Source organism: Prionailurus bengalensis, chromosome A2 (assembly GCF_016509475.1).
Source record: "Prionailurus bengalensis isolate Pbe53 chromosome A2, Fcat_Pben_1.1_paternal_pri, whole genome shotgun sequence".
In the NCBI taxonomy this organism is placed as follows: Eukaryota; Metazoa; Chordata; class Mammalia; order Carnivora; family Felidae; genus Prionailurus; species Prionailurus bengalensis.
Genome location: NC_057348.1, coordinates 48,429,619 through 48,454,994, shown reverse-complemented (window position 1 = coordinate 48,454,994; position 25,376 = coordinate 48,429,619). Strand labels below are relative to the sequence as shown.

The window sequence follows — 25,376 nt, the reverse complement described above, 5'->3', positions numbered from 1 at the left end:
TCACTCTCCAGACCTTTGGTCAGGTCTCTAAGTACCACAGTGGGAGGCTGTTATTTAATGCTGACTTTGAAGCCAGTGGAGCACAAGCCTACAAACTGGATGGTATGCATGGTCTTGATGGTGACAGTGGCAGCACTGACATCTCTGGGAACCACACTGCCATGGTACAACAGGCAGCAAGCCATGTATTTACCATGGCAAGAGTCAAATTTTGCCATCTGGTTGGCTGAGTCAAAGCATGTACTGGTAGGCTTTTCATGGTACAGAAAACTGTTCATGGTAGGCTTTCTCAGCAGAGATGACAGGAGCATATGTGGCCAGAGGGAATGGATACAGTGATAGGGTACCAGGGTGGTCTGGAATCCTGTCTGATCAGCATTCAGGGCTCCATCAAATCTGAGGGAAGCAGTGATGGAGAACACATTTTGACCTATCAACCTAATTCGGTTAGTATAGGTTAGGCATTCAATACTGAGGTTTCTATCACAGATGTCCTAGATGACCTTGCTGTCTACCATGAAGCCACAGAGTGCTTCAGGGTGGTGTGGGTAGTGAGGACAGAGTAATAGGGCTCAACAACAGCTGTGGAAATCTGGGGGTGGGGGAGCGCTGGGTAAATGGAGAACTCCAGCTTGGACTTCTTCTCAACAAAGAAAGATTCCATCAGCAAGGAGGTGAACCTTGAACCAGCGCCCCCTCTAAAGCTGTGGAAAACCAAGAAGCCCTGAAGACCTCTGCACTGGTCAGCTAGTTTCCAAATTCAGTCCCAGACAAGGTCAGTGATCTCCTTGCCAATGGTGTAGCACTCTTGGACATAGTTGCCGGCAGCATCTTCGTCACCTGTGATGAGCTGCTCAGGGTGGAAAAGCTGGCAGTAAGTGGCAGTGCAAACTTAATCAATAGCTGTGGGTTCCAGGTCTACAAACACTGCAGTGAGCACATGATTGCTAGCACCTGTCTCACTGAATAAGGTGTTGAAGGAGTCATCTCCCCCAATGGTCTTGTCAATTGGCAACTGACCCTTGGGCTGGATGCCATCCGTGTTCCAGGCAACAGAGCTCCCAGAAGGCGTTGCCAATCTGGTTGCTGCTTTAGAGCTGCCAAGCAGATGGTGGAGAGAAAGAGGAGAGGTGGTTGCTTCTTACAGCAAGACTCAGGTGGTCAATAGAAGAGAATCTGCTAAATGATACTTTTAAACTTCTGATTATAAAAGATGAAAAAATCAATATTCTTACATAACTGTCTAATTTCCATCCGAACTTTTACCAGTCACGTTGTTTCTTTGTTGTCATTCTATTCACATTATATACTGAAACTGATTCAAAGGGTTATTCTTTACTTAGTTTTAAAGTTAATTGCATTTTTATGCTCACTTCTGGTTTTTTGTTTTCTTTTGTTTATTTTTGCTACATATCTCTATTCAGTTGATGTTCAGCTGAGGTTTAATCCTTTAACAGTCTTTTCAGGGTAGATTTATAGGAAATAAATTCTCATAGTACCTGCAAGTATCTACTCTTGCCTTTCTATTAAAACAATTTGTCTAGATATAACATTTTGCTCAACTTTATTTCCTGGATGACTGTGCATTTATCCAAACACTGTTTTTTAATGATGTATATTCTTGGGAACTTTAAGGATAGCCTGATATTTTTCCCTTATAAATTATCTGACTTTTGCCAGAATGCTCAAAGTATTATATACTTATCTTTAAAAGTCATAACTTTACTAGGTTGTATTTCAATTTTAAACATACCTTAAACTCGTTTTTCTTTAGTCATCATGTGTTTTCCAATCTTTACTTCTAGATTGTATTCTTAAATGGTATTTTAGAATATGTTTTCAGTTTCCACCTTGATAGGAGGTTTTTATTCAAGGATACAAAATGTATACTGACACTCCTTTATCTGTTTTTGGTATCCTTTTTTTTTTTTTCCTTATTAAATCCATTATCAGTTTCTACTCTATGTGTTTACTTTCTTTAGCGTGTCTTGTCTTCTATATTTGTATTGTGTTTTAAAAAGTCCCTGAAGTCTCATTAGTTTGATTTTGTTTTGCTTTCAGATAGTGTCTTAATTTCTGAGATAGTTTTATTTTTCACTTATTTCCTGATCTCTGCCAACTCAGTTTTCATCTGTTTCTGTTGGGCATAATTATAATTTCTTCCTAGAAATCATCTATGCATTAACTTACTTTTAATCTAGGATTGTTTCTTTAAATTTTTCTGGGTTCATAGCAATAACTTTGGTTGCAATATTTTGCAACTCATGGGATTCTGCCATCCCAATGGCAACATTTTTCTGAAGTATGTTCTCTTTTGCCTTTTGCTTTTCTAGATCCATTCCTCCTTTTCTCTAACCTCCCCCACAACCTACGCCTGCTCCTTATAATATCTTTATACAGATATTCCTTTTACAATATTGCTTACTTTTAATTAGATGAGTGTTAGTAGCAACCTGTGCATTTCAATCATTTGTTACAAAGTCTTGCTATTTGGGCCCCTCTGTATCTTTTTAACTTTTGCTGCATTCTGCTCCAAGAGTGATCCTCTCCTGGCACCCCATCAGATCCTTTCTTCCCATGGCACTCCTTCCTAACCATTTATGATTTTTGTGATTTGAAGTGTTCAGGTATCTATTAGTTTGTTTTTTGTTAGTGTCTTTTGTTTTCAGAGCTGTTCCAGATAAAAAAGAATAGAGGTATCCTCATTCTGCCACCCTATACATTATCTTATTGATGTTCTATGTCAAATGCCCAACACATATTACTGAGTACCTTCACTGCTGATAGCAGAGCAGTAGGAAAAAAACAAAACCAACAAATGAACACAACTGACACATATCCCTTATCCCTGCCCCAATGAACTAAGAATAACTAATTAATACAAATAAATCAATCATTTAATTACATAGTGCCCTCTGCCCTGCATGTATTTCATTTGGCTTGCATAAAATATAATTTCAGTGGAGAAGATTTGCAAACACACCCATACAATGACTATTCTATCAAAAATACATTAATAACTTTCAAATTAATGTCCTTGAGTCTAATTTCACCCCCCCAATCCATCGTTGAAATAACAGCCAGAAATATTTTATCATACCGTTTATCTGTGTAAAATACATTTAAAATAATTATCAAGGGGCGCCTGGGTAGCGCAGTCAGTTAAGCGTCCGACTTCAGCCAGGTCATGATCTCGCAGTCTGTGAGCTCGAGCCCCACGTCAGTCTCTGGGCTCATGGCTCAGAGCCTGGAGCCTGTTTCTGATTCTGTGTCTTCCTCTCTCTCTGCCCCTCCCCCGTTCATGCTCTGTCTCTCTCTGTCCCAAAAATAAATAAACGTTGAAAAAAAAATAAAATAATTATCAAAACTGTGTTATTTCTTCCTGAGGAAGAATAATAAAATAGAAGTGGAGGAGTAAATAATGTTTTTTTAAAAAAGAAATATATTCAAGCATCTTATATTTAAATGGTTGTAATATGTATCTTCTAGTTTTTTTCATACCACGTATTAATGGACTTTATTGATGTGTCACCTGTAAAAGCTCCAGGATACAAAACCCTAGTTTAGATTTCCCTATGATGACTTCACAAATGTTTGTTTGCCTATTATTTTAATTTTACTGCCAGTTAAAGGGCTGGCTGGAATTCAGATTGTGAGTTGAACTACCTGGCCTCATCTAGAAATTTCCTTGTAGTTCCATGAACTCAGTTTTGCCATTGGCTTTCATGGGGATCAAGCCTGAACCAAACACCTGGGATGCAAGTAAATGTCTCTAGTAATTCAACCTTAGTAAAGTCCCTCTGCTTTTTTCCTCTTAAAGAACACTGGAGGTGACTTTTGTTTGTTTGCTTTTATTTTTGAAACTAGTACAGCACTAGTGATTCTTAAAATTCAATTCCTTTTCTAATAAAATTAAAAAGAAGAAAAAAGCATGGAAGTTATTTTTGACAGAGAATGAAGCTATTTGGAAGTATGTCCTGGAGAGAAGATGATAGAAAATTTCCCCCACACTAAACCTGAAATTTTTACATAAATTAACTTCAGGCAATTTAATTTTTTTTTCTGTTGACTTGCATTATCATCATGCTAGACTAACAGGAGGCTAATGATAATGGTGGTGGGGGGGGCGCCTGGGTGGCACAGTCGGTTAAGCGGCCAACTTCAGCCAGGTCACGATCTCGCGGTCCGCGAGTTCGAGCCCCGCGTCAGGCTCTGGGCTAATGGCTCAGAGCCTGGAGCCTGTTTCCGATTCTGTGTCCCCCTCTCTCTCTGCCCCTCCCCCGTTCATGCTCTGTCTCTCTCTGTCCCAAAAAAATAAAATAAAACATTGAAAAAAAAAATTAAAAAAAAAAAAAGATAATGGTGGTGGGGTTTATTTTTTTTTATTTCATTTAAAATTTTTATTTATGTTATTTCATGTTTTTAAATAAGATTTTATTATTTTCAGTGCTAACAGTGTCTAATTATCATATTACATGTCATACAAACATTGTTTCATCCACTCTCACAATGAAAATAACCTCATTTTAGAGATTAAAAAAAGTCACAGCTTACAGGAAACAAATAACTTATTCAAAGTTGTATAGTTACAGTTAGTAATGGCAGAACCAAAGTTCAAATCCAGGTCTGTCAAATACCCAACCTCACACTCCCAACCTTTACCTTATACCACCTCTGTTCTAGTCCCAGACATTGTCACTCTGGAAACTGGGAAAGCATATGAATGCTTGGGCCCCATTTCTAGCATTTCTGACTTAGCAGGATGGGGAGGGAGCCCATTTGTCTGTGACCTCCAGGTAATTCTCTTCTGTATCACTGCTTTAGGAAATAGCTTCATTGAACTAAACACTATAATTTAAAAAGTTTCATATTGTTTCTACACGAGTTCATTTTTCAACTAAGTTTAAAATAGTCTTTAAAATATAAGACAAGACAAATTTTAAAAATCTCAAAAAAAAATATTCCCTTTAACCTCACCACTCAAAGACAGCTATTTTTCATATTTTGATATGTTTTCTTCTTTTTAGGTATCAGTATATATTTTTTATTGTTTCTTTTATGCCATCTACAATAATGTTCTAGATAAGACATTTTTGATTTCTGTATTTAATGTTGTAGTATAAGTAGTTGTATGATAACTATGGTCCTTATAAAGCTTGCATCAGTCAGGGTTTTCTAGTTGTTAAGAAAACATGAATCCAATTGGAATTGGTTTTTATAAAAGTGAGAATATATTGGTTAATGTACTATACCACAGAAAGAAGAGAATGAAACTGATTCAGTGACAAAACACCATCAGATTTGCTGTCTTTGTTTTTTGTTATTTTCTCTTCCCCCTGAATTTTTCTCACACTGCTTCTTGCTATGTTTTGAATTTGCCTCTCAGACTTCCTATTCCCATGATTTCCATGTGGTCAGAACTACAGGCTCCCATCTTAAGAGCTCAATGCTCAAAACAGAAATTTCCTGTGCTTATTTTGATATGGAAACCTATTTTGGCCTTTGTCTTGGGTCAGGTGTCCATCTCTTAGGCCAGCTGGCTTAATCAGTAAAAGTAAAGTTTTATGATTCACGTAACTTGGTCCCGTGCCTACTTTTGAAGCTGGGAGATAACGTTCTACAACATAACCACAAAATGGAGGTCAACTTACTGTTTAACTTTTTCCACATGGAAAATATATATATGTTGCCAGAAATAAAATTGATAAACCAAAGTTTAAGGATTTGATATAGTTTTCTTAATTGCTTACGACAAATATTTTACTAATTTACATTGCTACAATCACTGCTTAAAAGCACCATGTTTACCATATACATGGTAATTACATTAACAGCTTAATGTAAATCATCTGGGTATATGTACTACAAAAATAATTTCTAGTCATTAGGGCAGACAAAATATTTAAAAGACTATGTAGTTTAGTTATTAGATGATTCCCATGTGTATTTTGTTTATGGATTTTTACATACATGATTATTTTTCCTGAAATTTAAAAACTAAAGGTATATGAATTATTCATGAGTGACATTATTTCATCTAGCTTAAGCAAAGTTCAATTGTGTAGTAGAAAATTGTTTCTCAAATTTTAAGTATTTTGTGTTATTTATCTTGTAGTATGTTTTATGTTACAGTATGACTTTGTGTCATATGTGACAATGTATATATAACACAGACAAAGATGACTACACAAAAAAGAGATGAGTCTTCTAGAAAAAAAAAGATATAAGAATATAAAGGCACTTGGTAAAATTCAGATAAATTAAAAATATCAACAGATGCTCACACTGTCAAAAACAACAAAAATGTAATTTTTCTGTTCTGCCATAAATTTGTTAGGAGTCTGAGTTACCTAACTTACATATAGTGCTCATAGGAAATTATGTAATATACATATCTAACACGTAGATCAATATCTGTATATTAATAACCAGTGAAAGTAACTAGGGTTGTGGGAAATTTGAGGGATATAGGAAAATTCAAGATAGACCTAGAGCAGTAAACAAAAGCAAATTAAAATATATGTGGAAATCGTGGTAGAGGAACAAAAGAACTGACTTCAAAAAAGCTTTCATTCTCCAAATGTTAGCAATGAAAAACATTAAGTATTTAATTATTATAATCAACTGAAAATCAATCAAAGCTGTATAAAGCTTCTATGATAATGGACAAGAGAAAATAGTTTCAAATGTAATACACACAAGTTTCCAAGAATTTTCACACACACTTAAATTGCAACTAAATTACATGAGTTCTACACCCAGGTTGTTTTGGTCAAAACTTAAGTTGGCAGTTAAAGATGGCTTAGTTTCAAAATCATAGAATTCAAAATATAAATAAAGAAGTTATACATGATGAAATAAAAGTGTACTGAAATACCACAGCAGTTGGTATTTAAAAAAAATTTTTAATGTTTATTTCTCAGAGAGAGAGAGAGAGAGAGAGAGAGAGAGCGCGAGAGAACATGAACAGGGGAGGGGCAAAGAGAGAAGGAAAAAAAAAGAATCTGAAGGAGGCTCCAGGCTCTGAGCTGTCAGCACAGAGCCCAACACAGGCCTCGAACTCACAAACAGTGAGATCATGACCTGATTCGAAATTGGATGGTTAATCAACTGAGCCACTCAGGTACCCCAATAGCATTTGATATTTTAAATAAAAACTCATAGATGTCATTCACAAATAAGTAATCTTAACATGAAGATTAAAAATTGCTGAACAACGGTCAATAGAAAAATACACAACAAAACACTAAAATCAACTGGGAAATAAGTTATTTATACAAATGTGTGTACACACACACATTGCTTCAGGATATTTCTTCAGCACTACTAATTCCTACAAACTTTTTAAAACACACAGTTATTTAAAGATGGATAAGGGTCATACTGGATTACATCATCCACTGAAAATAGTCAAAGTGCCCAAATCCAGTGGGTGCACTGAACCTGACTACGAGAGGGTTGGGGGATGAGGGGCTCATACCAAAAGAACTGAAATAATAAATTATATATTAATACTCATCAAAATATTAAAATTATATTTGTAAGATTTAGTGAAAACTAAAAAGACTAAAAATCATAATGTTATGTCTAAAGGTTGTGTACACTTATAATTTCATGATTCAAGAAACATCTCTCAGCTTATAAAATCTTCTAATCTGGATAAAATTTAAGTAAAGCATCTTATTTGCCAATATATAACTTCTAAAAAATGGAATATCACTAAAATTAAAAATGAAACAATCCAGAAATCAGGAAATAGATTTTACAACTTATAAATAAAACTGAAACTTAGAAATTCCTGCCTATAAGGGGCACCTAGGTGTCTCAATATCTTGAGCGTCTGACTCTTGGACTGTTGATTTCAGCTCAAGTCATGATCTCATGGTCTTGAGATGGAGCCCCTGGTTGGGCCCCATGGGGCCCAACATGGAGATTTGCTTCTTAAGATTCTCTCTCTGCCCTTTCCCTCTGACCCTCCCTTGCTTGTGCATGCTCTCTTTCTGTCTCTCTCTCTCTCTCTCAAAAAACAAAAACAATGACAAAAAAATATTGTGGCCTACAAATTGTAATTGATAGAAAACTTTAAATTCTAGTGACTTTTACATTGTAACACTGTGGTCCTCTCTGGATTGTTACCACCAAACTCAAAGCATACAATGAATCAGCACCAGGTACCCATATTTATTTTGCCTTCAGTAGGTCAAGGAAAATATTAATTTTTAATACCTTGACTCTCTCTTTTCAATAATGAGGGGGAAAAAAAGATTGTTCCTGAAGACCATCGGAAAGACTTCCCTTTAAAAAACTAATTTATTAGCCTTGTCAAAAGTAGTTTCAGCTGGAGGGCGCTGAAAAATAAAAGGGGAGAGATGAGCGTACATAGCAGGTATAGAAAACATTTTCAAACATTTTTATTACAAATCAAAACAAAGAAAGGGGGTAACAGTTGAAAGAAGTTTCAGGGTTTAAGATGGGATTTATTTTTAAATATGAGAGGTAGTTTTGTATGATTCTATGTTGATGGGAGTGAAAAAGGAATAAAGAATGAGAGTCTAGAGATTTCTGTAAATAAGCACAATGGACTGGAGCAATGTATTAATGTTGGCTGTACTTGGGGACAAAGCAAAATCCATTCATTATAACAGGAGGGGAGACAGGTTCAGGAGCAGATCTGGGAAAGGGATGGTGAGGAAGAAGTGGAGGAAGGGACAAAGAATATGGAATAAAATGACTATTTCTCTATAAAAATGAGTCAGAGAAGGAGAAAGAAGATACAAAATTGTCCTCTGAGAGAGCAGGAGACCATCAGAAAAATGTTAGCTAAAGACCCAGTTGAGATCTGTGGGTAGAAATGTAAATGGCATCAATCAGCCAAGTCATTCACTCCCTCAGATGTTTAGCAGCACAAGCAGAAAACTAGAAGCAGTGAGGGTTGAAATCTTGCTGAGTGAATACAACAGAGAAAGAGGGGTACAAGGGAACTGTGGGTGTGTACAAACAAATGTTTATCTGAAAGACCATGAAATCTGTACTGGAAAGGAAAGGGGCAAGAAAAGTGTGAGAAGCAACTGATAAAACCTCTGATGAAACATTTTGCTGGTGGAGCAGGTACCGTAGACAGATTACTGCCCTTAACCAACAACAACAACAACAAAACAACAACAGAAAAACAAAAAAACAAAAAAGAACCAGCAATGGCTTTGAGAGGGTGACACATGGTCCAGCCATCAGTTGGAGGCAAATTGGATATTCATCCCACTTCTAGATCCTGTGCTGTGAAACATCAAGGGAGACAAACAGGCTCCACTGTAGAGGACTATGGAGAAAGGAGAGAGACCCAGGGACAGCAGATTTCAGTTGGAGTAAATGTAACTGGCAAAACAGGCAAGTTTGTCAATGACAGATTGTGAGTGCCAATGGGCACAGGGGAAGGACCATGCGGCTATAGAGGTGTGGAAGATTGGATCTGAAAAACAGTATTAACAGCTTACAACTTACGAATTTACTCAAGGAAGTTGCATCAGGAATGGTGCATACTTCTCTTACACACATAAATTCCCCTTTATGCAACAAATGCAATGAGGAATAAACCTTTCCAGGCTTCTGGGAGAATTCTGGGTTCACAAACACTGTCACATTACAGTTTAAATAATGGTACCAAGGACAGAGAAGAACCTGCCTAGTGGAGCCGCCTTAAATGGACTAATGTTGAATGTCATGACCACTTATCTATGAACCCACAGAATGATTTTTAAAAAGTCCCAAATTCCCTCCCAGACACAAATGACTATTATGGTGAGCAAAATATGATTCTGCTTAGGCAAAGAGAGATTCAGACCAGAGAGAGAGAGAGAGAGACAGAGAGAGAGAGAGAGAGAGAGAGACAGAGAGAGACAGAGAGAGAGACAGAGTTGGGGGCAGGGGGAGAAAGGATATGTGTGTGCGGTAAAGGAATCTCACAGAGGATGTTTCCTGCCTTTATTTTAAAGTTTTTGTTTAAATTCTAGTCAGTTAACATACAATGTAACACTGGTTTCAGGAGTAGAATTTAGTGATTTTTAACTTACATATAACCAGGTGCACCTCCCAACAAGTGCCCTCCTAATATACCATCGCCCATTTAGCCCGTCTCAAACCCAACTCCCCTGCATCAACTGCAGTTTGTTCTCTAGTTAAAAGTCTCTCATGGTTTCCCTCCCTCTCTTTTTACCCCTTCCTCTATGTTCATCTGTTTTGTTTCTTAAATTCCACGTATAAGTGAAATCATATGGTATTTGTCTCTCTCTGGCTGACTTATTTCACTTAGCATAATATATTTTAGCTTCATCCACATCATTGTAAAAGGCAAGATTTCATTCTTTTTGATGGCTGAGCAATATTACATTGTGTGTGTGTGTGTGTATACATTTACATAAGTATATGGATATATACTTTATCCATTCTTTATCCATTCATCAGTCGATGGACATTTGGGCTCTTTCCATAGTTTGGCTATTGTTGATAATTCTGCTATAAACATCTACATTTTGAATCTGTATTTTTGTATCCTTTGGGTAAATACTGAGTAATACAATTGCTGAGTCATTGGATAGTTCTATTTTTAGTTTTTCTGAGGAATCTCCATACTGTTTTCCAGAATGGCTACACCAGTTTGCATTCCCACCAAAAGTGCAAGATTTCCCTTTCTCCACATCCTCGCTAACATCTGTTGTTTCTTGTAGTCTCAATTTTAGCCATTCAGACAGATGTGAGGTGGTATCTTATTGTGGTTTTGATCTGTATTTCCCTGATGATGAGCGATGCTGAGCATCTTTTCAAGTGTCTGTTAGCCATCTGGATGTCTTCTTTGGAAAAATGTCTATCCACAACTTCTGCCCATTTCTGCAATGGATTATTTATTATTTGGGGGGGGGGGTGTTGAATTTTGTAAGTTCTGTATAGATTTTGGATACTAACCCTTTATCAGATATGCCATTTGCAAATATCTTCTCCCATTCCATCTGTTGCCTTTCGGTTTTGTTGATTGTTTCCTTAGTGATGCAGAAGCTTTTTATCTTGATGAAGTCCCGATAGTTCATTTTTGCTTTTGTTTCCCTTGCCTAAAGAGATGTGCTAGTAAGATGTGCCACAGCCAAGGTCAACAAGGTTACTGCCTGTGCTCTCCTCTAGAATTTTAATGGACTCCTGTCTCACATTTAGGTATGTCATCCATTTTGAATTTACTTTTGTGTATGGTCCAAGAAAGTGGTCCAGTTTGGGGCAACTGGGTGGCTCAGTAGGTTAAGCATCTGACTTTGGCTCAGGTCATGATCTCACAGTTCCATGAGTTCGAGCCCTGCGTTAGGCTCTGTGCTGACAGCTCAGAGCTTGGAGTCTGCTTCAGATTCTGCGTGCTCCCCTTTGTCTCTGTGCCTCCCCTGCTCACACTCTGTGTGTCTCTCTCTCAAAAATAAAAATTTTTTAAAAAGTGGTTCAGTTTTTCTTTGCATGTCAATGTCCAGTTTTCCCAACACCATTTTTTGAAGAGACTGTCTTTTTTTCCATTGGATATTCTTTCCTGCTTTGTTGAAGATTAGTTGACCATATAGTTGTGGATCCATTTCTGGGTTTTCTATTCTGTTTCACTGATCTAAGGGTCTGTTTTTGTGCCAGTAGCATATTGTCTTGATGCCTACAGCTTTGTAATATAGCTTTAAGTCTGGAACCATGGTGTCTCCAGCTTTATTTTTCTTTTTCAAGATTGCTTTGGCTATTTGGGGTCTTTTGTCATTCCAAACAAATTTTAGGATCGTTTGCTCCGGCTCTATGAAAAATTCTTTGACAGGGATTGCAATAAAAGTGTAAACTGCTTTGGGTAGTACAAACATTTTAACAATATTTGGTCTTCCAATCCATGAGCATGAAATGTTTTTCAATTTCTTTGTGTCATCTTCAATTTCTCTCATCAGTATTCCATGGTTTTCAGAGTATAGATCTTTTACCTCTTTGGTTAGGTTTATTCCTAGCATCTTATGGTTTTTGGTGTAATTGTAAATGGGATCTATTCCTTGATTTCTCTTTCTGCTGCTTCATTACGGGTGTATAGAAATGCAACAGATTTCTGTATGTTGATTTTGTATCCTGCAAGCCTGCTGAATTCATGTATCAGTTGTAGCAATTTTTTGGTGTAGTCTTTCAGGTTTTCTACAAAGATATCATGTCATCTATGAATAGTTAAAGTTTGACCTTTTCCTTGTTGGTCTGGATGCCTTTTATTTCTCTTTGTAGTCTGACTGCTGAGGCTAAGACTTCTGGTACTGTATTAAGTAACAATGGTGGGACTGGACATCCTGGTCTGGTTCCTGACCTTAGAGGAAAAGCTCTAAGTTTTCCCCCATTGAGGATGATACTAGCTGTGGGTCTTTCACATATAGCCTTATAATGTTGAAGTATGTTCCATCTAGCCCTACTTTGTTGAGGGTTTTTATCAAGAATGTATGCTGTAATTTGCCAAATGCTTTTTCTGTACCTATTGACAGGATCATATGGTTCTTATCCTTTCTTTTATTAAAGTGGTATATCACATTGACTGTGAATATCCCCTATAGCCCAGGAATAAAACCCACTTGATAGTGGTGAATAATTCCTTTAAGGCACTGTTGGATTCAATTTGCCAGTATCTTGTTGAGAATTTTTGCACCCATGTTCATCAGGGATATTGGCCTACATTTTTTTTCAGTGGGGTCTTTTTCTGGTTTTGGAATCAAGGCAATGCTGGCCTCATAGAAGGAGTTTGAACATTTTCCTTTCATTTCTATTTTTGGAACAGTTTGAGAATAGGTATTAACTCTTCTTTAAATTTTTTTTTTTCAACGTTTATTTATTTTTGGGACAGAGAGAGACAGAGCATGAATGGGCGAGGGGCAGAGAGAGAGGGAGACACAGAATCGGAAACAGGCTCCAGGCTCTGAGCCATCAGCCCAGAGCCCGACGCGGGGCTCGAACTCACGGACCGCGAGATCGTGACCTGGCTGAAGTCGGACGCTTAACCGACTGCACCACCCAGGCACCCCGATATTAACTCTTCTTTAAATGTTTGGTAAAATTCCCCTAGGAAGCCATGTGGCCCTGGACTTTTGTTTGTTGGGAGATTTTTGATTATTGATTCAGGTTTTTTTCTGGTTATGGGTCTGTTAAAATTTTCAATTTCTTCCTGTTTCAGTTTTGGTAGTTTACATGTTTCTAGGAATTAATCTATTTCTTCCAGATAGCCCAGTTTGTTGGCATATAATTTTTCATAATATTCTCTTATGATTGTTAGTATTTCTGTGGTGTTGGTTGTGATCTCTCTTCTTTCATTCATGATTTTATTTATTTGGGTTCTTTCTCTTTTCTTTTTGATAAGTCTGGCTAGAAGTTTATCGATTTTGTTAATTCTTCCTCCTATCCATTGATCTGTTATACTGTTTTGTTTTTTCCATACCATTTATTTATGCTCTGATATTTATTAATTCCCTTCTTCTGTTGGCTTTAGGCTTTATTTTCTGTTCCTTTTCTAGCTCCTCTAGGCGTAAGCTTAGGTTGTGTAGTTGAGACTTTTCTTGCTTCTTGATGTAGGCCTGTATTGATATATCTTCCCTGTTAGGACTGCTTTTTCTGCATCCCAAATGGCTTGGACTGTTGTGTTTTCATTTTCATTTGCTTCCATATATTTTTTTTTTAATTTCTTCTTTAATTTCCTGGTTAACCCATTCATTCTTCAGATTATGATGAGACCGATGTGCTGCCTACTACACTAAGGAAGCAGGTAACCCATTCATTCTTTAGTAGAATGTTCTTCAACCTCCATGTATTTGTGGTCTTTCCAAATTTCTTCTTATGGTTGACTTCAAGTTTCATAGCATTGTGCTATGAAAATATGCATGGTATGATCTCAATCCTTTTGTACTTGTCAAGGCCCAATTTGTGACCCAGTATGTGATCTATTCTGGAGAAAGTTCCATGTATACTCAAAAATAATACATACTTTAAACCAAGAATTGAGCTCATTCTGAAAGATAGAATCATCCTTGTTTTTTGGAAAGTGTACAGTATGCTTCTAATGCTAAAAAAATTACAGATTCTTTCTGCCAAAATTTATAATAATAAAAGTTGCCCCTAATTCTACCAATCTGTCTACCACACTACTATAATTTTAAGGTGAACTCTTTAATCTCTTTTTATATGTATATAAAAATGATGTTTTCATTGACATCATATCTGTACATAATGTAAATAGTTTTCCATATTTTACTTTGTTGTTTTATTTATTGTTTTTATTTAAAAAAATTTTGTTTAATGTTTTTTTATTTTTGAGACAGAGAGAGACAGAGCATGAATGGGGGAGGGTCAGAGAGAGAGGGACACACAGAATTTGAAACAGGCTCCAGGCTCTGACCGGTCAGCACAGAGCCCGATGCGGGGCTCGAACTCACAGACCATGAGATCATGACCTGAGCCGAAGTCGGAGGCTTAACCGACTGAGCCACCCAGGTGCCCCATGTTGTTTTATTTTTTAAAGTCAGTTTGTGCAACTTTTCCCATGTCACTTCTTGTCATCAAACTCCTAATTTTTTTTAATTTTTTTTCAACATTTATTTATTTTTGGGACAGAGAGAGACAGAGCATGAACGGGGGAGGGCAGAGAGAGGGAGACACAGAATCAGAAACAGGCTCCAGGCTCCGAGCCATCAGCCCAGAGCCCGACGCGGGGCTCGAACTCACGGACCGCGAGATCGTGACCTGGCTGAAGTCGGACGCTTAACCGACTGCGCCACCCAGGCGCCCCTAAACTCATAATTTTTAAGGACTGTGGAGCTTACTATAGAAAATCCATATTTATCAATTTCTTATTAATGGATACTTTGTTTCTCATGTTTTTGCTACTGTAAAAAAGAAATATACTTAATACATCATTGAATGTCCGATTATTCCCTTGAGTTAAATTCCTAGAAATGAGATTCTGAGGTCATTCTGAACTCAAAGGGTTCATTCTGAACATGACTATATCTCCTCTTGATTTATCTATTTTTAAAGTCTGCCATTGTTTTTAAAGCAGGTGACTCTTAGGGCTCCTGAGACTAGCTAAAAGCAAAACCTTCAGTGGAAATTATTTTCACTAGGACCTTAAAATAGACCTATAAATATATCTATTAAATTTATAAGTAGTCTTATTTCAGCAGCTGCTCAACTTTGGAACAGCCATGATCTGGTTCAGGGTAGTTCAGAGGCCAATGAAAGAACTGTTAAAAATTAATTCAGATAAAAATAGAATCTCATGGGGTGTGTGGGTGGCTCAGTCTGTTAGGTGCATGACTCTGATTTTGCTTCAGGTCATGATCTCGTGGTTAGAGTTCAAGCCCTGCTTCAGTCTCTGCACTGACAGTGTGGAGCCTGCTTGGGATTCTTTCTCTCTCTTTCACTCTCTCAAAAACAGAAAAAAAAAAAAAAACTTAAAAAAATAGAATCTCTATTGTACATAAGGAACATGACTCCAGATAATACGAAAACATTATGACCTTTGGTACCTACAATTTTTTTTTATAGCAATGGTTTTGCTTTTAGGACACAAATAAGATGTTCCAATTCACTGTTCAAGTAACCATTTACCTGGTGTCACATAAACTGTCCCCAATTTCAAAAGGAAATTAATAATAAATTTCAATTTGAGGCAAGTCAAAGGTACATATACATTATGGAGCTAATTTCAAAACAATGACACAAAATTAAAATGAAATAGCTTCTAAAATTTGAGAGCCTTTGGACACAGTAAATCTTAGTTATGGGAGAAAGTGAAACATCTGATGATAAGATCCAGTCTGATAAGATGCAATAAAAACATGAAGCATGATACATAAGGTCAGAAGGATCAATATAAAATGTGAAATGAACACACAAATTGCATAGTCCTAGTCACCCAAAGTATTTGGAAGTGACAGGGGAATTAAATACCAAGTAAAGTAGAATATTAAATGAGGTTGAACACACCATACATCATTCCTAAATCTATCTAGGTATTCCTAAAATGTGTGCCACTTTTTCCCTGGAAATAACTAAGATCTAAGCCAAGGTTAAATAAAAACTAAAGTGAGAACATGGATATGATGAAATTTAAATGATGGCATTGTGTATATTTGAGGGGAAAGAGATGACAAGATGGGGTGATTGGCAGCAGTAAAACAGGGTTTAGAGAACAACAGATATTTATTGTTATAAAACACAGTCTGACTTACTGGCTTACTCTTATACCTAACCTTGAAATTATTATGGCAAAACCCAGAGGAATTCAAATTGCCAAAAAACTACTGACAATGAATCACATAGCAGCATGACATTTATCCCACAAAGACCTCTGACTTACTCACATAACTCTTTAACAAGCACAAAGGCACTTTTTAAAATTTTTTTGAAACATACTCCCTTGGTAGTAAAAAGTGCCTTGGAAAGAAGAATACCTTTGCAGTTTGTCATGGCTGGATTTCAGCTCTGTCTTTGCTACTTGCTGGTTGGTAAGCTGGAACAATTTACAGACTCCCCTGTGCCTCAGTTTCCTTATCTGTAAAATGGAGATAAGTCTTCTGAATGTTAACCAAGCTAAAATATAAGCATAATGTCTGTTAACTTCCCCCAAACTGTTAATTTCTCTTTTTTCCTGCCACACTTTAACCTCTAGAAGCTGCAAAAATATGAATTGATTTTAATTTAACTGTTGTCTTTAATTTAAGGATAAAATCAGTTTCTGAGATGAAATGTAAAGGGAGGGGGAGGTGATGAGAAACATGGATTAATGGTACAGACTATAGTTTACATGGTGCTTTTCAGGCCCATCTCAAAATCTCATGAACAGTTAGAAACCGTAATATTATACCATCTTCTGTACACAAAACCTGAGGCTGTAGGTGACAATGACTTTGAGACTAATGTTCTCCTTCTCATACTAATACTGTCTTACATGCTCTGTTATGAATGAGGGTAATGTTTAAAAATTGTTTAATTTTTCTTACACTTTTTACAGTACCTGGTTTTCATCTTATTGCCAGAATTTCTAGGTATCTATTTGTCCGATAGAATTTACTATAGAAGAAATGCCAAAAGGAGACACTATCGCTGACAGTCAAAATTCAGTAGGACAACAGCCTTGAAAAATATGTTACCGTCCTCATAACAGATCTGCTACATTATTTTCTGTCTTTTCATTTCACGTGACTGACCTAGTCAGACTCACTGCAAAATTCACCCACTGTGTAGAGACCAAGACCTTCCAAATTGCTTGACTACAGAAGGTACCATCCTCACTGTATTCATTGTGTAGAGATCAAGACCTCTTAGTTGCTGAACTACAAAAGGTACCATCCTCACAGTAGTCAACGGTTTTCTCCAAAGAATGCCATTACATAGAAAACATAAAATGCAAGGAGATACTTCTATCCCACATAAAGTCAGATGGATTTAGACTAGAGTCAAGAAGATGGACGGGAAATGAAGGGAAAACAACTTCTGCTGTCTACTTAGGTGAGGCAAAGGAGAAGGTCAGGGCAGAGTTGTTCATGAAGGGAATAGATCAGGTGTCCCAGATGGGAAAATGCATCTGATAGTTCAGGAAATCATGAATGATAGGAATGATTGCCCTATTAATCTGGAAGGGGACTGCCTTGTAGAGTGCTCCCACAACCATGTGGAGGACAGGCACATAAAAACAGAAGGCTGTAGAGAGTTAGGTTCCCGGATGGCCCTCAGATCTGATATGGCAAAGGTATATCTAGAGCAGGTGAACAAGTGGGATGTTGAGCAGATTAGGGGTTCTGTTCCCAGGACTGCATACCAACTGGGATTGACAGTTAGACAATCAGGGCATGGATAGCACCAGCAAGAGCTCACATGTTTCTGAGGTAGCCAGAAAGTATCACAGGGCCCTGTGTATACCCAGAGAAAGGATGATGGCTATAGTCCTAAATGCCAACAGGGCTGACAGTTCCAAAATGGACAAAGGACATCACTCTGGAGGCCAGGGCAACAGAACAGTGGCAAGAGGATGCATAAGCAATCCCTCTCCTGTACCCAGACATCTTCTTTAGGAAGGAAGCAGGGATATTTGGGGTAGAGCAGTCTTTGAGACAGAGTAAGGGATTATGTTCAAATAATCTAAACAATTTCCAAATACCTTGAATAAATTTGTATTAATAACTTGTAGATCAGGTTGGAGGAGGCAAATACAAATAGTTACAGAACACAGACAAAAGTTGCATTTTTCTCTCCATAGCTAAGATGAATAAGAATTATCTGAGAAATGCTACTACCCATGAGTTGTGCACTGTTTACATCTGCATGTCTCCTAGAATTTACAAAACACCTCCAAATACATTGACTTTAGAATCAGATTATCAAGCTAGAAAATGTGGATTTTGCCAAGAGGTCTGAGGCTACATAAAACAAGAGAGGCAGGAAAGAAAGATAAATGGGGGACGTTAGTTATAATAATCTTGAAATGAAAGAATAAGACTGAGATCTTGCTCTGCCACATATGGGAACACACTATAAAGCTGCAACAATTACATCAGTACAGTGCTGAAGTAGACATGAGACATCAGGACAACAGAGTAGAGTCTGGAATAGACATACATATATATGAATTTCCACATATATACAAATTCTTATACGAAAATATAGAATTCCAAATTAGTAAGTGGAGGATGAACCATTCAGTAGTAGGAGTATCTATAAGAGGTTATCATCTTGTGTGGAAAAAAATGTTAGATGACTACCTGGCATCCCCCTCCCCCACAGACACACCTTCCAAATGGAATTTATGACAGAAAATACATTTTAAAATACTGAAAAAAGGGGTGCCTGGGTGGCTCAGTCGGTTGAGCATCCAACTTCGGCTCAGGTCATGATCTCACACTCCGTGAGTTCGAGCCCCGCGTCGGGCTCTGTGCTGACAGCTCAGAGCCTGGAGCCCGCTTCCAATTCCGTGTCTCCCTCTGTCTCTGCCCCTCCCCCACTCATGCTCTGTCTCTCTCTGCCTCAAAAATAAATAAAAACAGTAAAAAAATTTTTTTTTAAATACCGAAAAAAATACATATATACAAACACACACACACATACACATATTATTTGGAGAAAGCATACTTCCTCAAGAATAAAATAAAAGCCACAAGCTATAAAAGAGTTAAATAATTTTCATTTTAATTGAACAATATTCAATTTAATTAAAACATAATTTTTAAGAAACAAAAATTAAATTCCTATATGGCAAATAACACTATAAATAACTTTAAACTCACAGATGAATCAGAAAATTATTTACAAATATAAAGACTGATGTACTCAGATAAAAACTATTAGATAGAGTATTTATTAGTGTAATTTGTTGTAGGACAATTTGGTTATAATAGTTAACATTTTAATTGAGGATACATAAACTGCCCCATTCACTTACACCAAGACAATACTTTGAGAAAGAAGGGACGATGTTAGGGAGGGAGGTATTTGAGAGAAACTAGGGATTTACACTCAAAAGAGACTTTTTTTCCTAAATGCACTGAATTACATGCTGATTTAAATATTTCTTACTGTTAGCCATCTGGATGTCTTCTTTGGAAAACTATCTCTTCATGTCTTCTGCCCATTTATTCCTTAGATTATTGGTTTTTGGGTGTTGAGTTTGGTAAGTTGTTTATAGATTTTGGATGCTAACCCTTTATCTGATATGTCATTTGCAAATATCTTCTCCCATTCCATTGGTTGCTTTTTGGTTTTGTTGATCCAAATGGCTAAGAGACACATGAAAAGATGCTCAATATCACTCATCATCAGGGAAATACAAATCAAAACCACAATGATATACCACCTCACAACTGTCAGAATGGCTAAAATTAACAACTCAGGAAACAACACATGTTGGCGAGGATGTGGAGAACTTTTGTGTTTTGTGATGGGGAACACTTTTGCACTGTTGGTGGGAATGCAAACCACTGCAATCACTCTGGAAAACAGTATGCAGGTTCTTCAAAAAATTAAAAATACAGCTACCATATGACCCAGTAATTACACTACTGAGAATTTATCCAAAGAATATAATAATGCTGTTTCTTAGGGGCACATGTATCCCAATGTTTATAGCAGCACTATCAACAATAGCCATATTATGGAAAGAGTCCAAATGTCCATCGACTGATGAATGGATAAAGAAGATGTGGCACATGTACACACACACACACACACACACACACACACACACACACACACACACTGGAATACTAGTCGGCAATGAAAAATAATGAAATCTTGCCATTTGCAACAACGGACAGAACTAGAGGGTGTTATGCTAAGCAAAATAAGTCAGAGAAAGACAGATATTGTACAATTTCACTCATGTGGAAATTAAGAAACTCAACACAAACATAGGGTAAGGGAAGGAAAAATAAGACAAAAACAGAGGGGAAGGCAAACTGTAAGAGACTCCTAAATAGAGAAAAAACTGAGGATTGCTGGAGGGGAGATGGGGGAGGGATGGGTTAAGTGGGTGATGGGCATTAAGGAGGGCACTTTTCAGGATGAGTACTGGGTATTATATGTAAGAGATGAATCACTGGGTTCTACCATTGAAGCCAAGACTATAGTATATGTTCACTAACATGAATTTAAACAAAAAATAAAAATAAAAAACTAATATAAATGAATAAATATTTCCTACTAGTAATCAGTAGGTACATACATTATTAGGTTTTTGTCACATGGAACAAATGTCTCTACAAATGCATACAGATATGCACAAGGATAAGAAGTGAAGTACTGTTTAACAGGAAAAATAGCAGTTACCTATTACTGAGTAAAACTAAGGTAGATTTCCATGGTCTAATGTGGACAAAGTTCAATAACATGTTCCCAGATTAAAGGAAGTAAACTGTAGAAATGTACATGTAGTATAAAATAGTTTCATAAAAGGTGACAATCCAAAAACCCATTATATGTGTGTGTATATATATATATATATATATATATATATATATATATATATATATATATATTTGTGATTGTGTTTTGTATATGCATATAAAATCTAGAATGATCTTCACCAAACTTTTAACGGTGTTTACATTTAGGAAGTAAAAATGGAAAGGAGAAATTACTATTTTAATTATGCCTTCTTCATTCTTTTCATTGTTTACTTTTTTTATTTTTCTTCCTTCCCTTCCTTCCATCCTCCTTTCCTTTTCTTTCCCTTCCTTTTCTTCATAATTTAAAACATGAAAAGGGCTGCTATTTATTTTATAACATGTTAAATGACTAAACCATCTTTGTATAACAAAGCAGGGTGTAATCCTGTATGCTGATTAGAATCACAATTTTGTTTAAGAAAATTAGTAAACACACTCAAAGATTTAGTCTTGATTGCAGTTGGGAGGGGGGGAATTGACCAACATATGAATAACTGCTATGGATAATTTAGTTTACTTAATCTTATTTCTAACTCAACACTGATGTGACTACTTTTATTATCCAGAAAAAAAATGCTATTAAAATGACAAAAATTCAAGTCAACTACCTATTTTAAAATATCTCTTTTTGTACCTAATCCTTAGGCAATTTTGAATTGATGACTTAATTTGTTACTTCAGCAAACACTTAAGAAGGTACCTGTCTTAGGCAGAGTCCCCTAGGAGACCCTGAGATCAGGGTTTGATTTGGGTGAAAGTGATTTATTTATTAAGTGCTCCCACAGGATATCAGTAAGGGACTGTGGGGAGAAGAGGAACAGGAAAGGGAAGAAAGCCCAATAAAGAGGGGGTTTCAGACAATGTCTCTCTGGAGTTTCTAAGTCTATTCCAGCAAGAGATCTTAGGAGCTTTAACTAAATTCAGTTATCCAGCTCCAGACAAAGTGGTTGGGTTTCAGTTATTAGTTGACTAAGGGCCACTGCTGAAGCTGGGGGTAGGTGGGAAATAAACTAGGCAGCATGTGGGTAAAGGATTCCAAAGCCCTAAGGCAGGAGAGGGATGCACCTAAAGAGAGAAAGAGATCCAAGGACATCTGGGCAGAGCACAGGGGTACCCATTTCAGAAAGAATTTTATTTTATTTACAAATACTTCATTTGTCCAAAATATCGAGTTAAACAAAAGACTTTTTTCCTGTTATTGCACAACAGGCCAAAAAAAAAATTTTTTTTTTCAAAAATTACCAGTTAACAAAGCAGCAGAAGCAGCAGTTCTAATTTAGGGAGGTTTCTAAGAATTCCCAGAAAGGCAAACAATTTAACACCTTCCAATTTAGTCAGACCAAAGTTCAAAGTTCTTAATATTTCATGGACTTAAGCTTTCCAGTTCTAAGATCAAAACAGTTTCTACTGTTTTGAAACAGTAGCTCCTATTTCTACTTTTTCTTCAGGATCAATTTATTTTTTCAATTGTCAGCATTCTATTCTACCGTCTGGGAAACTTAGTAAACAAATAATGTAAGTTTGTTTTAGAAAACTCTAAATATTTCACAGAGATAATCCCAGTTATTTATTGTTTAATTATCCTAATGCTTCCCTGGACACTAGGGAAAATGAGTGCTTTGAGGCTGATTGCATGCAAAATTTCAACTACAGTGCAAAGGAAATAACTCAAAACAAGATATACCCGAAGATGGAAAGTAAGTGCTCAGAGACCCTACTAGTCGTGATGCTACATGAACATGCTTTCATTTTCCCCTACAGAATTCTTATATTCTTACACATTTCTCCTTGTCACCTTGGGCAAGTCATTGAATCTCTTAACTTCAGTTCCCCTATTCATTTCCTGATAGGGCTGTAGCACGCAGTGAGCACTGAGGAAATGCTCGTTCAGTCTACGAGAAGATGAAGGATATACCAATCTTATTTTGATCTCTGCATCTTAGTGTGTGTGGCTCTACACATCTAGAACATACTCATCTTTTTTCTTACCCATCCATATTCCTTTCTGTTGCTACTTAACACATTTCACAAATTTAGAGGCTTAAAGCAACACTCAGGCATTATCTCACAGTTTCCATGGGCCAGAAGTCCAAGCATAGCTGAGCTGAATCCTCTGCTCAGGGTTTCACAAGGCAATAAATAGAGTGTCAGTTGGGCTGCACTCCTTCTCTGGGTCTTCTTCCAGGCTCATGTGGTTGGTGGTGGAATTCAGTTCCTTGTAGGTATGGAACTGAGGCCTCTGTGTTCTTGCTGTGTATGGGCTGAAGGCCGCTCTCCGTTCCTCGAGGGCACTCACAGTTCCTTTCACAGCACAGCAACTCACTTCTTCAGAATCAGCAAGGGAGGACACTTACCTTACCTCTCACTCTGCGGTGCTCAGATGCAGCATACATATATATGTGTGGGGTTAGAAGCAAGTGAGTCACGGGTCTGCTCACACTCAAGGGAAAGGATCTCACAGGAGCATGACTCTCTTTTGATTGCCAGACACCAGAATCTAAATAGGACAGAACTAAGATATATCTAGAGTGCTATTTTTCATCAGTTATCACATCTTATAAAACACACACACAGACAAAAACACACAGACACACACACACCACGCATTTACCGCTAAGTGGTAAGTGGGTACTGGTTGAGATTTTCCCTACCCTGGAATCTTGGAAATACAGCGGTCTTTACACGTCCTTTGGTCATGCTACCCATCAGCAAATGATGCTAAATTTTCTACAGAGAGACTTAAAGGATTCTAAAAGCATTCATTTCTTCCCGATTCATGTGTCTTCACTCTATTCCAAACCACAAATAAATCATGTCTGAAAAAGCCTCTTGGTTGTATTTCACGCTTCCAGTCTTCTGTAACTCCACTGAACGATACCCATGCTATACCCTAGACTATTAACACACAGCAATCTCATGTGATCCTTATGGCACAGGCCAGATGATTTCTTTGCTTAAAACATTTGAAAGCACTTAAATATCTCCTATTTCAACAGCAGATATATAAATAGTAAGAATGATTTATATATTATTTTTTGTTTGGGTAACAAAAACAGTATTAAAATAATGTTTTCAAAAAGTTAAACAGGCAAAGTGTCAAGTGCATATGAATGAAGGCAAGTAACTTATGGTGAAATAAAAGTACATAAAGCTTTGTTTTTAAGATGTACAAACAAGACTAGCTGAAGGCATTTTGTTTTTAATTTTAATTTTTCTTAAAATTAACATGTATAATAAAACCTATGTTTCTGTACATCAGTGTGTGGAGCACAAAAATTACTAACCAATCGAGTGTTACCTACAGTCAGCTACGATCTAAATGGGAAAAGCGATTCTACTGAAGTGTGCTGTTTTCCAAGGCTGTCTGCTGAGTCTGACAAAACTCACGTCAGTCTCTCACACTAAGGAAGCTCATCTTAAATACTGATGTTATGAAGTAATTAGTACTGTAATTAGAATAAGTGAAAATTAAATTCTAAGAAGGAAAAAAAAAACCTTTAAAACAGGATCATTGATGGCCAAGACCTATACAATTTGACATAGCGAACAGAACCGACTATTCTCTTCCATCTGCTTTAGGAGCATTAGGCTTTAGCTGTAGTTTTTAAACATGCAGGAAATCGATACATGGTTAAGTTCAGATTTGAAAAACATGGAGCTATTTATTCATTTATTATTATTTTTTTTACCATGTGTTTATTTTTGAGAGACAGACAGAACATGAGCAGGGGAGGGGCAGACAGAGAGGGAGACAGAATCCAAAGCAGGCTCCAGGCTCTGAGCTGTCAGCATACAGCCCAGTGTGGGACTCAAAGTCACAAACCATGAGATCATGACCTGAGCCAAAGTCAGGTGCTTAACCTACTGAAAACCCAGGCACCCCAACTATTTATTCATTTATTAACAAACAATATGAGCCTTTCTTGGGGGCTTTGCTGAATTTGGAGAAGTCAAGCAGGGATGTTTAGTATTCTGATGATTCCCCAAAACCTACTTTGGTGACTAATGTTTATTTAAAGCTAAAAAAGATAGGGGTAAATTTGTTAACAAATTAGCATGCCTTGCCCAAGGAATTATACAGAAATGAAATAATTGATTCTCATTCTTCCACAGCTCAAACAAAATTTCTTTTATTAGTATTCATTATTAAATATTTCTAACTACTGATTATCCTGTGTTACATTAGCATATGACTCTAGCAGCATTTCTTGCCCATGGTTAAAGAAAAGTAATCCTCCAGACATGCTAAAATAAAATGCAGCTAAATATTTCTGGACAGCTGAAAATGTTCTTTAATGATCAGTAAATAAATATGTGCGGTAAAAATTGTAGTATCTGATGGTGTGTCCTAATAATCTTTTGTGTGTTCATTCTATTTTGTTTTATTTACCGTACCATGAACAATACTGACATTATACC

At 36.8% G+C, this 25,376-nt stretch overlaps 1 pseudogene; it reads right to left on the bottom strand.

Moving 5' to 3' along the window:
• Nucleotides 1-255: 255 nt before the first annotated feature.
• The window catches only part of LOC122488190, an 85,874-nt pseudogene continuing 60,753 nt past the window's right edge, over nt 256-25,376 (bottom strand).